The sequence below is a fragment of the Mustela nigripes genome, chromosome 2, assembly GCF_022355385.1.
Source record: "Mustela nigripes isolate SB6536 chromosome 2, MUSNIG.SB6536, whole genome shotgun sequence".
Lineage (NCBI taxonomy): Eukaryota > Metazoa > Chordata > Mammalia > Carnivora > Mustelidae > Mustela > Mustela nigripes.
Window position 1 is genome coordinate 9,967,282 of NC_081558.1, and position 16,572 is coordinate 9,983,853.

The following is a 16,572-nucleotide window of genomic DNA, read 5'->3' on the forward strand; positions in this document are numbered from 1 at the left end:
GCACGCAGTTTGGCTCTAGGAAGGGGAACACCCCCTTTTTTTCCTTTAAGTAGGCCCTACACTCAGGGTGGAGCCCAACATGGGCTCCGAACTCACGACCCCAAGATCAAGATCTGAGCTGAGATCAAGAGTCGGACGCTTACATGACAGAGCCACCCAGGTGCCCCGCCATCGTCACCATTTTTTAAGGGTCCAGTGTCTCTGGCGAAGGCACAGTGCCATGCAATCGTCACCACCGTCCACCTCCAGAGCTCTTTCCGTCTTGTAAATCTTAACCTCCGTCCCCGTGAAGCATTAACTCTCCATTCCCCCCGGGCCAGCCTCTGACACCCACCATCCTACCTTCTGTCTCCACAATTTTTCCTACTCTAAGTTCCTCCTAGAACTGGAATCACAAGTATTTGTTGTCTGGCTTATTTCACTCAGCATAATAATGTCCTCAGGGTTCATCTGTGCTGCAGCCTGGGTCAGAATTCCCTTCCTTTTTAAGGCCGAATCGTAGTCCCGTGGTCCCGTGGATGAACGCACCACATTCTGTTTATCCATTCTTCTGCTGACAGGCCCTGGGGTTGCTTCCACATTTTTGCTATTGTGAACCGTACTGCTATGGGGGCGGCTGGCTGGCTCGGTCAGAGAAGCATGAAACTCCTGATGTTAGGGTCGTGAGTTTGAGCCCCACGTTGTGTGTAGCAATTACTAAAAGTATGAATAAACTTTAAAAAATAATGCTGCTGTGGGGGGGCGCCTGGGTGGCTCAGTGGGTTAAGCCTCTGCCTTCAGCTCAGGTCATGATCCCAGGGTCCTGGGATCGAACCCCGCGTCGGGCTCTCTGCTCAGCGGAGGACCTGCTTCCCTTCCTCTCTCTCTGCCTGCCTCTCTGCCTACTTGTGATCTCTGTCTGTCAAATGAATAAATAAAATTAAAAAAAAAATAATGCTGCTGTGAACATGAGTTTACAAATATCTCTTCAAGGGGCACCTGGGTAGCTCAGTTGGTTAAGCGTCTGCCTTTGGCTCAGGTCATGATCCTAGGGCCGTGGGATTGAGCCCCGCATTGGGGCAGGGAGTCTGCTTCTCTCTCTCCCTCTGCTGCTCCCCCTGCTTGTGTTCTCTCAGTCTCTGTCAAACAAATAAAAATCTTTAAACACACACACACACATAAAAACAAAATATCTCTTCAAGACTGGCTTTCAGGGGCACCTGGGTGGTTCAGTGGGTTGGACGTCCAACTCTTGATTTGGGCTCAGGTCATGATCTCAGGATTGTGGGACTGAGCCCTGCGTCAGGCTCCACACTGGGCATGGAGCCTGCTTGGGATTTACTCTCTCCCTCTGCCCGCCCCCAGGGGTGTGCCTTGCTCACACACACATGTGTTCTCTCTTAAAATACAAAGAGACAAACAAACAAAAGAACAGCTTTCAAGTTTTTTGTTTTTTGTTTTTTGTGGGTTTTTTGAAGATTTTATTTATTTATTTGAGGGACAAAGAGAGAGCATGAGTGTGGCAGGGGGAGAGGGAGAAGAAGGCTTCCCAACAAGCAGGGAGCCTGATGCAGGACTCAGTCCCCAGGACCGTGGGATGCGTGTGATTGTTTGAAGTGTGATGGTTGGATCTTTAAACTCAGGGGGGTCTACTATGTTCCTAGCAGTGTTTTGCTGGGGACACAGTAATGAACAAAACAGAGTCCCCCGTCCTCTGAGAGTTAATGTTCTAGCAGGAGGAAAGGCAGGCAGTGAATTAAAGTAAATTAAGTGAATTAAAATAAAATAAAATCAAAGGTGATAAGGTCAAGCCATCAGGAAAATCAAGCAGGGAAGAGGAAGGGGCAGTGCTGGCTTGGGGTGGCATTGTAAATGAGGTGGCCAGGGAAGGCTCAAATGTGAAGAAAGTGACTTTCCAGCAAAAGCCTGAAGGGGGTGAGGGAGTTGTATAACAGAGTACCCCCAAATCTAGTGGCTTGAAACAACATGGGTGATCTTCCGGTGTCCGTGGCTCAAGAACTTCAGCATAGCTTAGCCAGACTGGGTCTCTCACTGAGGCAGCAGTCCAGGCCTCCACGGGGGGTACGGTCACCTCAAGGCTCCACCACGGAGGCTCTGTTTACAAGAGCACACACAGGGAGGGCTATTGGCAGAATTCGGTTCTCATTGGCTGTCGGCTGAACCACTCTCCTTTCTTTGCCACATGGACCTCTCCATAGTTCAGCTTACATCATGGCTACTGGCTTCATCAGAGCGAGCCAGTGAGAGGACAAGAGAGAATGCTAGCAAGAGGGAGAGCCCGCCAGGATAGGAGTCACAGTCTTATAACCTCTTCTTGGAAATGACTTACCATCCTTTTTGCTGCATCCTATTGGTTAGAAGTGAGGGGTCCAGCCCTCACTGGAGGGACAGGGACCCTGGGAGACCATCTCAGATGCTGCCTGCCACAGGAACCACGTGCAGATATCTGGGGGGAACAGCATTTCGGGCAGAGGGAATAGTACGTGCTTGCAAGGGCCCCCAGGCAAGAACAAGCCTGGAGTGCAGTCAGGACGAGAAGCACAATGTGAGTGGAACATCACCTGACGGCAGGGGAAGAGTAGAACCTGAAGGCTGAAATTTCTCTAAGCCATAAAAAGCCTCTGGACTATTTCAAGGCAGGCCATGATGTCATTTGATTTAATTCTGAGGAGTTTCATGTGATATTCATAGACGTAATATGGTACCTGGGATTTGCTTTAAAATAGTCCATTAAAAAAAAAAAAGTTGGGAGGTGAGAGATAAAACAAGATGGGCAAAATGTGGATTATCATAGAAGTCAGGTGACCAGGCCATCCAGGCTCTTCTCGTCTTCTACTTTTGCATGTGTGTGAAAATTTTTCTATAATGAAAAGGGAAATAATAAAGATAAACCATGTACCTAGTTTGGGGGGGGGGGGGGTGGCGAGAGTAGTAACTTGAGGGATCCAGGGCAGAAGCAGGAATTGGAGGCAGAGGTCACAGCAATGGTCCAGGCTACAAGCCATCAGCCTGGCCAAAATCCGAGGCTGACAATACCAAGTGCTGACAAGCCATGGAGGAACCGGAACTCTCCTCCGCAGCTGGCGAGCGTTAAACGTCTTGCCAGGTGTTTTCTGTTTTATAAAGTCACACACTCCAGCCCAGCAATTCCCTTCCTGGGTATTTACCCAAGAGGAAGGAAAACATATGTCTGCGCAAAGATCTGTTGGCAAATGTTCATAGCAGCTTTGTTCCTTCTTGCCAAAAAGCTGGAAACACCCCAAATGTCTACCAACAGGAGCACGGATGAGCAGGCTGAGGTCCATTCACAACACGGAGTACTGCGCAGCAGATCCTGGAGACTAGGGAAGCCCAGGATGCTCATGGCTGAGAAGCAGCACCCAGAGACTGCCCTCTGGGCTTCTGTTGGCATGAAATTCTCCAGAAGGTTAGACTAACCCACAGAGATAGAAATCGGAATAATGCTTGGGGTAGGGGTGGGGGTGAGAGGGCTGGGATCCTTCTGAGACCTTCTGGATGGAAAAGTTCCAGACGCTGGTGGGCTGCGGGCCCAGGACCCGCTCACGTGTCGGGCACGCAGGCAGCAGAACCTGCTGGTTGGAAATAGTGTCTCAGTAAAGTTCGGGGCAGGTGGTACCGCCCCCGGTGTGAAGGCAGTGGGATTCCGATCTGAGCTCCAAGGCAGAGCCTACAGGCCTCGCTGGCCACTGGGCGGGACGTGGAGGCAACAAAGGAAGCCCCCAGCCGTCCCCAGGTAGGGGAGGGGAAGCCCAGACCTCCACTACCACCCCCCCCCCCCCCCCCCCCCCCCCACCACCACCACGCCGGGACGCGCTGGCGGGTCTAAAAGCTTCCCTGCAGCGGCCGGTGCGGTCGATAGCAGACACCCCGGCTCCGTCCCGCCTGCCGGGCAGCCCCGCCCCTTCCCGCCAGCCCAGCCCCCGGGAGGAGACCCGGGGCCGAGTGGAGCCTGCTCCGCAGCCCCTCGCCTGGCGCTGGTGCCCCTCCCCGAGGCCCCCACTTCTCAGCCACGGAGACTGGCCCTCGTCCCCGGAGGCTGGAGGGGGGCCATGGGCCAGCGAGCCAGCCGCTCAGGGGTCTGCCTTGGGATGAACCTGCCGGTGCCCCCCATTCCTCACTCTGAAACTCCTAAAGAACAGCAGCAGAGGTCTTTCCTCGTTGCCAGGGGCGAATAAATCTTTGCCTTAGAACCACCTCTTTGGGGCCATTCAGGCTTGGATTCGTTTGTTCATTCATTCATTCACCAAATATCTAGGGAGCCTTTAATCCCCCGCCCTCCTGGAGTGGACATCCTAGACTAGCGCGGAACAACAAAAATACGAAGAAGCCACAAATGAGGGCACACAGGTCGTTTAAAATTTCCTGGTATCCACACTTTAAAAGTAGAAAATAAGTAGATGCAATTAATTGTAATCCTGTATTTTATGTAACCCACTATGGCCAAAATATTCCCCATTCGACATGCACTTCAATATAAAAAACGATTAATGAGATATTTTACATCCTTTTCTCTGTACTGAGTCTTTGAAATCTGGGATGTTTTCATTTGGAGCATATCTGAATTTGGTCATTTTTTTAAAAAAATATTTTATTTATTTGACAGAGAGAGGGATCACAAGTAGGCAGAGAGAGAAGGGGAAGCAGGCTCCCCGCTCAGCAGAGAGCCTGATGGGGGGCTCGATCCCAGGACCCTGGGATCAGGACTTGAGCCGAAGGCAGAGGCTTTAACCCACTGAGCCACCCAGGCGCCCATGAATTTGGTCATTTTTAAACACTCAAAAGTTGCACTGTAGCCAGTGGTGACCATATGGGCTGGCATAGGCCAGGAGGATGGCAGGGGACAGGTGAGAGGGACGGAGAGGCACAGGGACACAGTGAGGCCTTCGGGTTTCTCTCTAGTGAGACGGGGTCATCTGGAAAGTTTTGAGCAGGGCAGAAGCATGATCTGACTGTTAAAAAAAAAAATCCTTGGGACGCCTGGGTGGCTCAGTTGGTTAAGCAGCTGCCTTAGGCTCAGGTCATGATCCCAGCGTCCTGGGATCGAGTCCCACATCCGGCTCCTTGCTCAGCGGGGAGCCTGCTTCTCCCTCTGCCTCTGCCTGCCATTCTGTCTGCCTGTGCTCTCTCTCTCTGATAAATAAAATCTTTAAAAAAAAAATCCTTTTGGCTGTTGTGTTAAAATAAGTGGCAAGAAGGCAGGGACTTACCTTGAAATGCACTAAAATATGAAGTGACGGGATAAACCAACTGTGGTCCATCCAGACCGGGGAGGATTATTTATCGCTAAAAAGGAAGGGGCCCGGGCTCCTGGGTGGCTCAGTGGGTTAAGCCGCTGCCTTCAGCTCAGGTCATGATCTCAGGGTCCTGGGATCAAGCCCCGCATCGGGCTCTCTGCTCTGCAGGGAGCCTGCTTCCTCCTCTCTCTCTCTGTCTGCCTCTCTGCCTGCTTGTGATCTCTCTCTGTCAAATGAATAAATAAAATCTTAAAAAAAAAAAAAAAAAAAAAAAGGAAGGGGCCATCAAACCGTGAAAAGACCGGGAGGAACCTTAAAGGTGCACTGCTAAGTGAAAGAAGTCAATCTGAAAAGGCTCTGGGTACTGTATGATTCCCACCAGATGACATTCTGGAAAAGGCAACACTATGGAGACCGGAAGATCAGTGGTTAGTGGGGGCTGGGAGGGATGAACAGGTGGAGCAGGAAGGATATTTAGGGCAGTGAAAAATACCCCAAATGAGATGATAATGGTGGATACCCGGCATTCTTTATTGGTCCAAACCCACAGAATGTACAACGTGGAGAGAGAAGGAATGTCCGTTCGCTGTGGACTGGGAGTGGCTACGACGCATCAGGGTGGGGCCATCAGTTGTCAACAGTGCACCCTCTGGTGGGGCTGGTGATCTGCCGGAGGGGGGAGGGCGTGGCTTCGTGGGGACAGAGGGTGTAGGGGAAATCTCTGTAGCTTCCCCACAAGTTTGCTGTGAACCTCAATCCGCTCGAAAAAAAAATTAATTCTTATTTCGCAAAAAAACTGTAATGAGGTGGGTGGGTAGATGGTGGAAGGCAGATGATAACAAATCAAGGCAAGCGTCACCTGCAGACTCAAGGTGGTGGGCGTGCACGTGGTTGCTCGCCGGACAGTCCTTTCCACTTTTCTCTGCGTTGGACGACAGTGATGCTAAATTGTGGAAGAACAGACTGCGTTCATGTCCTGGGACAGCGATGGCAGATGATGCCACGGTTCTGGCGGCCTGCAGTCTGAAAGGTGCCTCGGGGCTGCATCCCCTAGAAGCCTGCAGGGATGGATCCTCCCAGGCCTCTTCCAGCTCCTGGGGGCTCTGGTGCTCCCTGGCTTCTGGCCCCATCACCCCAGTCTCTGCCTCGTCTTCATGTGGGCTTCTTCCCTTCTCTCTTCTCTCTGTCTCTGATGAGAACACTCGTCAGTGGATTTATAATCCAAGTTGTTCTTATATGCTTCCTATCTTCATTACTTCTGCAAAGACCCTAGTTCCAAGTAAGACCAAATTCACACGTTCCAAGGATTAGTACTTGGACATATCCATTTTGAGGCACAATTCGACCCACAATATAGGCCATGTTTCATGCATCAGCTGTGGGACTCTAGCACGTGGCACAGACTCTCTGAGCCCCTCTCATGGCACACAGTAGGTGCTCAATAAACAGAAACTATTGTTTCCATCATCCCCAGGGCCTCTCCTGGCAAACTGTCCACTTGTAAGCAGCTTCCAGAGACCCAGAGGACACACTGGAGCATCGGGCACACGGTCTGATGCCATCTGGGGGAGAGGGCAGTGTCCTGGTTGATGGCCCAGGCTCTGGCCTCAGAAGGACGAGGGTTTAAATCCTGGTCTTGCCACCTGAAAAACACAGTGACCTTGGGCAGGTGCCTTTGAACCTCTGAGCTTCAATTTCCTCATTTGTAACAGGATGGTGGTGTCTCATTCATTTATTCGGCAAATGTTTACTGAGTACCTACTATATGCCAGGAGTGTGAAGGTTGGGGACACGGTGGTAAACAAGAAGGGGTGAGGTCTGTCCTCAGCGGGGAGATAAGAAATCTGCTACAATGAGAAATGTGTTACTTAGATAATTTAAATGAGCTGATGAGTTGGTGTAAACAGATTAGTAGAGAGGGCTTCTTGGAGGAGGTGACATTAACTGGAGTCTGAATGACAAGAAGGAGGGGTGTCTGGGTGGTTCAGTCATTCGAGCATCTGCCTTCAGCTCAGGTCATGATCTCGGGGTCCTGGAATCAAGTCCTGTGTTGTCACTCCCTGCTTGGTGGGGATTCTGCTTGTCCCTCTCCCTCTCCCACTGCCCCTGTTTATGCTCTTTCTCTCAAAAAGATGAATAAAATCTTTAAAAATAAATAAGTAAATGGCAAGAAGGAGCTGGCCATGTGAGAACCATCAGGAAGGACATTCCAGACAGAGGGAGAGCAGTCCTGCCTCCAAGGGGAGGGAGGTGGGCTCATTCACTTTTTCATTCAACAAACATGTGTTCGGCACTGTGCGCCTTCCACAGACCCAGCCGTGAGTGAAGAACAAAGAGATGACAGGTCCCAGCCCACAGTGAAATGCTCAGTGAATGTCAGCAATTATTGATGGTGAGTAAATCTGGGGATCTCTCCCAATTCCTTCCTTCTTAGCAGCTTCCCTGAGGGACACCCCTGCCCAGGACCTTCCCTCCATAGTGAAGTTGGCTTTCTTGTTTTCACTCTGGTTGTGAGATGACACATACCAAGGGGGGAAATCAAGGCCAGTACAAAGAGAGAGAAACGCCTGAATTTTCACCTCTTCAAAGAAAGTATAGTTAGCTTGAAGGACATCTTTCTGGATGTTTCTCTGGGCATTCAGGCGTGCGCGTGCACACACAGGCCCTACAAATTCCTCTATATGCACATGTGCTTGCCATCATGCAGCTGCAATACACACACCACACCCATAAATACATAGATAGATGCAAACACACATGTATTCACATCCACAGATACTCATTTACACATGCACATGTGCGTGCAAGCACACGTACAAACTCGTGTGTACAGAGGATCGGGATTAGGATGAAGTGAGTGAGGCTGGTTTTTGAAGTCAGGGCCAGATACTGGCTGTATTTAAAAATTTGGCATTTTGTGCCCATGGATTTTTCCATTATTTTGATCTTTTAAAAACACTGCATTCAAATATTTATCTTGATGACTGAGTTTTTTGACACCCCCCGAGGTTTTGCTCTGGAGGTGACTGACCTGCTTGCCTCTCCCTCATCCCAACCCACAGGCACACATGTGCCTATCTGTATGCACACGCCAGCACACTTAGGAGTGTGTGAAATGCACGCACACATGTGGGCACACACACGCACATGCACACATGCACACACGTGCACGTAAGTTCACACATACACGTCAAAACCCACTAACAGGTGTGAAGTCAAATAACACTTTTCCCACGCTCCCAACCCCTTTACCTTGTCACTACCCAGCAGTCCAGCAACATCCACCAAAGCCTTGAAGAGAAGAAATATTGTGCTTATGAGAACAACCTGCCTTTCAAAATGGAACAGAAGAGAATAGAAAATGTCAAAACTCAGCGCACAGAGACAGGATAAATATTACTCCATGAAATCTTTACTTCAGTTCTGAACCTAAGGAAGACTACATTACAATGAGAAAAATTAATGCCCTGATTCATGGTCAAAATGCTTTTGAAAGTACGTGGCTCTATGTGATGTTTGAAACTTGCGTTCTTTTTGTTTTTCGTTCTTTTTTTCAAGTCCCATGTTAATTATGGCATATCTAAAAATTGAACTTAGCTGGGTCCCTGAATATCTGTTTGGAAGAAATTCAACAAAGTCACTTGCTATTTGAAAGCCTCTGTGCAGGCTTTATACAGAGTAAATATAAATTCGTAAAATGTTTGAACAACCGATATTTTCATGTGCATCTGAAACATAGCACCTACATTTAAAGATGTCTTCTGCAAACCTTAAGTATCATATCATATATTAAAGATTCATCATGTATTAAATATATGGCCATTATTTCGTTCTGAGATTCTTCTTTTCCGTCCATATATCACAGGTCACTCAGTGTCAATGAATCTATGTTGGCTCACTTTGGTGTTCTGCTCTGTATTTAGCTGACCCCCTGGGCAAGGATACTTTCACTGTTTCCCAGCTTTCTATAAGGGTTTTTGTCTATTGTGATAGTAGAAAGCCCCTACTATGTGCTTGGAGAGGTGCTAAATGAGCATTTCACACATGGTATCTCACGGAGTCCTCGTGATATGCCCAATGTGCAGGTGAGAAAATGGAGATTCTGTGACATTAATTCATGTATCTGAGGGCACATAGCTTACAGACGGTGGAGCCAGGACTGGAACCCCAGCCATATGATTATGGGGCTCTTAACCACCCTGCATTACGCTTTATAGATCTGTACATATTCCCAGAGATGGAGTTGTTGGGTCAGAGAGTTCACACAGTTAAATGTTTAATACAAAGATCTGGAACCGGCCTCTCTGAAGGTTGTATCAGTTTGCACTCCCACGAGAGCTCACAGGTGTGTATCCCCAAAATTTCACACACGCTGTTAAGCTCGATAAGTAAAAACGAGTCTTTTTTTTTAATATTTTATTTGTTTATTTGAGACATAGTGAGAGAGAGCATGAACAGATGGGTGGGGAGAGGGAGGAGTAGGGAGCCTGATGTGGGACTCAATCCTAGGACCCTGGGATCATGACCTGAGCTGAAGGCAGACACTTAACTGACTGAGCCACCCAGGTGTCCCTAAAAATGGATCTTTGGGTGATAAATGGTCGGATTGCACATCCTTGCAAGAAGTTTGGTGACTGGGGCGCCTAGGTGGCTCAGTGGGTTAAAGCCTCTGCCTTCGGCCCAGGTCATGATCCCAGAGTCCTGGGATCGAGCCCCACGTCCAGCTCTCTGCTTGGCCGGGAGCCTGCTTCCTCCTCTCTCTCTGTCTGCCTCTCTGCCTACTTGTGATCTCTACCTGTCAAATGAATAAATAAAAAATCTAAAAAAAAAAAAAGTTCAGTGACTTTCTATAAATCCTTTGTGAGCCTTCTATTTACGCTCTGCCAATTTCACACGTGGGATATTTGTCTTTTTCTTATTGGTTCATAAGTGCTCTTTGTATATTAAGGGTCTTAACACTTTATCTGCCCTATATATGGCCAAGAATCTAATCTTCCTTGACCTAGGACCACTTTGAAGGGCCAGACAAGTCTGCTTTCTTGCCTACCTGGCCTCAATGAATGTTTGTGTTCTGATGTGTCTTTATTGCAGACTGCGTATTATTGGTATTTCCAGAAGTGAAAATGGAGATCCCAAAGTTTTTTTTTTTTAAGATTTTATTTATTTATTTGACAGACAAAGATCACAAGTAGGCAGAGAGGCAACAGGTTGGGGGTGGGGGGTGGGGGAAACGGGCTCCCTGCTGAGCAGAGAGCCCAATGTGGGGCTTGATCCCAGGACCCTGAGATCATGACCTGAGCCAAAGGCAGAAGCCCAACACACTGAGCTACCCAGGCGCCCTGACTCTGAAGTTTTATAACTTCAGTCTTATCCAAATCTTATCCAAGTCTTAACCAACTCTTCATTTGAACAACACCTCAGGTTTCCGTGGCAAGGAAGTTGAGGCCTAGGAGTCAGAACGGCTTCGGTCCCAGTTCTGCAGCCCACTACAATGACTGACAGCTTCTCTCTCCTCCAGGGTCCGAGGTGTTGCAAATCCAGTCACCCCAATGGCCCACCCAGCCACGCCCACCTCCTCTAGTAGAGGAGAAGCAGCAGATGGAGAGGAATGGGTGGCACTTCAAGCATGGTCAGGGAAACTGTATGAGGGGTCCCTGGCCTCAAAGGCTGGCAAGCCCTGGTTCCCCCAGCACTTACTTGGCTAAAGAAAGAAAAACCCTGGCTACTTGGGGCTACTTTTGTCACCGTCTTTTTAATATACTCTTCTACATGGTTTCTTTGCGCCTCAGTTTTATCATCTGCAAAATGGGGATAATTTTAATGATAATGTGAGTTAGCCTCTGTAAAGGGACTGGCACATAGTAGGTGCTCAATAAACAACATCAGTGCTTCAGCGTCACTGCTGTATTGTTATTGAGCATCAGGTGTGGGATGGAAAGGCAGAGCCCCTGTGGGCGCCTAGAGCCAGCCCTGGGGCAGGTGGGGCCCAGTAAGCCATCTTTACCTCGTGCCCTCTGGGCGGACTCTCAGGGGAGAAACAGGCCCCACCAATGCCCCTCGTCATCTCGGAGTCCCTACCCCAGCCCCTCCAAGACCCAGAAAGGCCCCCTGGGAAAGTGGCACCGTGGGGACCTGGGGACTGAGCTGCCCAGCACAATTACCGTTTTCATCCTCATTAAACCACATTTTCATTCTAATTAGAGTTTCACTGCCTCCCAGAGAGAAGGGCCGATTACTTTTCAGCATCATTACCAGCCTCCTCTCCCACCCTCTGTCCCTCCCTTCCCTGCCCAGGTGCCTGTTCCACACCGGCCAGCCTCTCTCTCTCTCTCTCTCACTCTCTCTTCTCCCCCTCTCCCTCCCTTCTGATGTCTCTTTGTGGACGAGAGAGAAGCACTGACGGATGGATGTTTACTTATTAGTCTCCTGCTTTGTGCGCAGCTTGGTGTTAGGGACCTTCACCTACAACATTGTCACCTTACCTTTGCCCTGCTCTAATTGACTCTTTCTCTTCAACAGATTCCCCCTCGGCAAACATGCCCTGTGATTTATTTGTCCTGTGTATCATCTATCACTGATTTCCCAGAATGCCAGCACCCACCCGTATCCCGGTGGCACTCCTGGGTCTGCTGACCCCTTCATCCAACTGCCAGCCCCAGCAGTCGGACCATTCCCAGGGCCGGCAGAAAGTTCTGGAAAGCAACCCCCCCTGCTGGAGCAGCCCTTGCCCAGTGACCAATGGGAAGTGCTGGATAAATAAGGCTCCCCCACCCCCTGGTGGGAAAGCTCTGAGGGGTGTGTTCAACCTGGTGTCTCAGCGGCCCTAGCAGGACTGAGCCCCACTTGCTAGCAGTGGACACTCCCTTGTGAAAACACCCTCACTGACTGCTCTCCCTTCCCTTTCCAGTTCTTCTCTCCCCTACCCATGCTCTCTGGACTCCCCTCTCACCAGACTCCTCTGCATCCAGGATCTCTGCCCTCTCTACCCACCCCCCAAGGTTCAAGGAAGTCCAGGAGAGTTCCTTCCCCACACAGCACCCAAAGGATGGGTCACGAACACTTCCGCAGCTCTCTTTAGAACAGAAGCACCATTTCATCCAGGCTGCAGCCTCACTGGGCAGCTCTGACCCACATTTGAAACAAACTCTTGGGGTGCTCTCTTTCAGAGTGGAGGTAAACTTCCTGGCACTTTTGAGGGGGGCCCTTGGCAGTGTCTATGAAAACGGGCAGTGTTCCCACCCGCCGCCAGCAGTTCGCCTTCTGGGAACAAGAGCTCTCGAGCATGGAGGTGGGAGCTAGGGTGTTTTTGGCAGGCTGGTTTGCGACCATGCAAAGCGAGAAACAGCCCATGTGTCCATTGACAAAGGATGAGGAAATCAGCTACGGTGCTGTGGGACACCACATGACTTCAGAAAAAAAGAAGACAGAGGCCTGTCTTGGGTTTTTAGGGCTGACAAAAACAAAGTACCATAAACTGGTAACTGAAAACGAAAGGAACGGATTCTCCCATATTCTGGAGGCCAGAAGTCCGCTATCATGCATGGGCAGGGCTGGCTTCTCCTGGAGGCTCAGAGGGAGGGTCCCTCCCGGCCTCCAGTGGCCTCCCACAGCCGGTGGCATTCTTTGGTGTGTGATTGCCTCTCTCAGATCTCTGCCTCTATCTTCCCGTGGCCTTCTCTAGGTTCCTGTCCCCTCTTCCAATAAGGACATCAGTCGTACTGGATCCAGGGCCCACCCTAACCCAGGATGACCTAACTTCAACTTAACTAAGTATACCTACAAAGACCCTAGTTCCAAGTAAGGTCACATTCCCAGGGACTGGGGTTTAGGACCTGCACATATTTTTCGAGGAGACACAGCTCAGCCCCCACCCCCCCCACACCCTGGCAACACCACCCTGGGACTAATCCTAAGTGTGGTCTGATTCCTTTTCTGTGATCAGACTTGGCCTGAATGGGGAGGCACCCCCTCCCGCCCCAACCCAACACCTCCATGCTTTAGCGCAATCATGGCGGTGTCTTCTCTTCCTGTTTTAGCTTATAATGTGTTCAGCACTGCCCTAATCATTTTAGGGGCATTATTTTACTCAATTTTTGCAAGAATCTTACGAAGTCCACATTGCGTTAGCCCCATCTTACAGATGGGGAGACTGATGCCTAGGTACATGGAATCCCTATTTCCAGGCCACTTGGCTGATAAGCAGCGGAGCTGGCCGCAGTGGCCTATTGTCACAGCTGTGGCTACTGGTTAGGACTTGCGCGGTGGCAGTGTGGGCCTGCCATGAAACACACACACACGGTGGGCGCCGGGCGGGGATCTGAGCTGAACCTGTGGCCTTTCGGGGAACTGCAGGTTCCATCTCTGGGCACACGGGGTGAGGGTCTCCTCCAGCCCAGCTGCTGTTCTGCAGCCACAGGCCCCCACAGGGCCCGAGTCTCCGCCTCTGGGGTTTGGGCCCTGGAGATTAAGGCTGTCTGCTGGTGCCATCGACGGGCCCCGCTCTCGGAGCATGGTGGACCCCAACAGCCAATGGCAGGGGCCCTCGCCCACCTCAAGGCCCACCTCCGGCTCCAGCTGCCACATACCAGGGACCCAAGTCAGCCTCCGGGTCCTTCAGAGCCTGGGGATCTACAGGCAGCTCCCTCACCCCTCAGGGGTTATTAATTAATGCTAATTAATATCTGTGTTCACAGAGCCAGCCAGGCCCCTGGGCCTGGAGCATCCGAGAACGGAAAATATGAGAAAGCTGGCGTCCTGCCAAGAAGGATGGATTATTCAGACTGGCCCGGGCTGGCGGGTGGAGAAGGGCTCCTAGCCACTAGAAGGGGCCACAGAGACACAAGCAAGGACCAAGCAGTTCTGGGGAGCTTCTAAAGAGGTTGCCCCTTGAGGGACACTTGGGTGGCCCAGTCGGTAGAGCGTTCAACTCTTGGTTTCGGCTCAGGTCAGGACCTCAGGGTCGTGAGATGGAGCCTGTGTGAGGCTCTGCCCTCGGCATGGTATCTGCTTCAGCTTCTCTCTCCCTCTCCCTCTGCTTCTCCCTACCCCGCTCCCTGGCTTGTTCTCGTGTGCTCTCTCTCTCTCTCTCAAATAAATAAGTAAGTAAATAAATAAAATCTTTAAAAAAAAAAAAAAAGTGGTTGTCATTTGAAAGCACAAAGAGACGAGCCTTGGAGACCCATGAGCTCTGGGTCCCACCCCCGAGCCTCAGTTTCCATAAACGGGAAGAGTGTTCCTTTTCTTTTTTTTTTTTTTTTAAAGATTTTATTTATTTATTTGAGAGAGAGAGACAGTGAGAGAGAGCATGAGCGAGGAGAAGGTCAGAGGGAGAAGCAGACTCCCCATGGAGCTGGGAGCCTGATGTGGGATTCGATCCTGGGACTCCAGGATCATGACCTGAGCCGAAGGCAGTCGTCCAACCAACTGAGCCACCCAGGCATCCGAGTGTTCCTTTTCTTGAAGGTGACAGGGAGGGGACCCATCCAGCGTTTCTGCGTGTAAAACGCTTTGCACATAAAACTTCCTTTCCGTGAACTCGCGCAGCCAGGTGCCTTAGTTCCCCTTCTCGGGCACATGAGGAGGGGGGCAGGGCACCTCCCTGCTGCTGCTACCTCTGGGTGGGCACCCAGGGCAGGGCACCCCAGGCCCAATCTCAGGGAACACACGGAGAGATCATTTCCAGACGGCCTGATTAAGAACGCCATTGCTAGCATGGCGACGAGACAGTTCTGGCCCCTGATTAAAAACAGAAGTTTCCCCCACGTTTGCGGAGACGGAGCAGAAGGGAAAACAAAGACGCGCACACTCGCGCCAGATAAATACAGACGCAAACACATGCGCGGCAGATAAACACACACTGGCACACCAAATATACACACAGCCGGCTGTGGAAGTCGGGATGGGCTGGCACAGCCCAGAGACCCCCCCCCCCCCCAGGAGCAGCCAGCCCCAGGAAAGGGGAAGGAACCCCGCCCAACCCGCACAGATGTTGCCAAGCCCCAACCGCATCTGGGCTCTGACCACTGCCCCGCACATGGACACATGGCCGGGAGCCAGAAGCGCAGGAATGAGCGGTCCCGGGAGCAGCTCACGACAGAAGGGACTTGGTGGGAAAAGGCCCCTGCTCCTTCTCCCGGCAGGTGCACGGCCCACGCAGTCTCCCAGGGGCCCTGAGCCCCCTTGGTTCTCCCCTTCCCCAAGTTCCCTGCCAGGGTCTCCTGCTGTAGTCAGCTCGGGCTGCTGTCGTAATGGACACAGACTGGGTGGCCCATGAACAACACACATGTGCTTCTCTCAGTTCTGGAGGCTGGGAAGTTCAAGACGATGGCGGTGTTTGGTGAGAGCCCTCAGCTGCACTCATGCAGCTGCCTTCTCGCTGCGACCTCACAGGACAGAAAGAGGGCAAAGGAGCTCTGTGGGGTCTCTTTTATAAGGGCACTAATTCTACTCATGGGAACACCACGCTCACAACCTAATCACCTCCCCAAGGTACCACCTCCTAATAACACCACATTGGGAGTTACGTTTCACCATATGCACTTGGTGGCAAAAGCGCAAATACCTATTTTATCTCCCAAATAAACCATATGCCCTCCCCCAACCCCGATCTTTGTGTCAGGCTACGCTTCGGTGGGGAGCCAAACCAAGACAGCACAGAGAAGCACACATGCACCAGCAGGTACACAGCAGTGGCGCTTTGCCCCTCATCGGACGTGTGACAAGTTCTGCAGACATTTCTAGTTGTCACAGTTGAGGAGGGGCAATGCTACCAGCTCCTGGCGGAAAATCCCTGCAGTGCCCTGAACAGCCCCCGGCCTCCAGGCAAAAAATGATTTGGCCTGCAATGCCAAGTACTGAGGTTGAGAAACCCTGGGCCATGGGAGCCCAGTGGATCCTACACCTTGGCACATCCATGACCCCCACGTGGAAAGAGCCAGATGCACACACATGAGCCAAAGGCAGACACGCACAGGCAGCTTCAGACCAGAGAGAGGCACTGTGGGTCAGGCCCTCACACTGGAGGAACAGCGGTAACATTCCAGCCTGGTATGTCTCCCACCAGGATGTGGAGACCACCCAGAGGGGACCTGTCCTTCTGGAGGCAGCCTGGAAGCCAGGTTCTGCTCCAAGGGCTTTTCCATGAGAATAACTCATTCAGTCCTCACAGCAGCCCAAGGGGGGGCGGGGTTCGATGACAATTATGCACATTTTACAGATGAGGAAACTGAGGCCCAGAGAGGGGAAGTGTGTGTCCAGTGACCCAGCTGGAAATCTGGGTGCCCCCTGCAGTGTGTGTAGACAGAGAAAGCAGGCTGGA

At 51.1% G+C, this 16,572-nt stretch overlaps 1 long non-coding RNA gene across 3 annotated transcripts; it reads left to right on the forward strand.

Annotated features, from left to right (window-relative positions):
- Window positions 1-3,289: 3,289 nt before the first annotated feature.
- LOC132009705 (uncharacterized) lies at window positions 3,290-9,080 on the forward strand. 3 transcript variants are annotated; one of them, XR_009402043.1, is made up of 3 exons: window positions 3,290-3,427; window positions 7,566-7,647; window positions 8,523-9,080. It is a non-coding gene; the product is annotated as an uncharacterized LOC132009705 (long non-coding RNA). The 3 variants fall into 3 exon arrangements; XR_009402045.1 differs by lacking the exon at window positions 3,290-3,427 and adding an exon at window positions 7,006-7,071; XR_009402044.1 differs by lacking the exon at window positions 3,290-3,427 and adding an exon at window positions 7,109-7,270.
- Window positions 9,081-16,572: the final 7,492 nt, after the last annotated feature.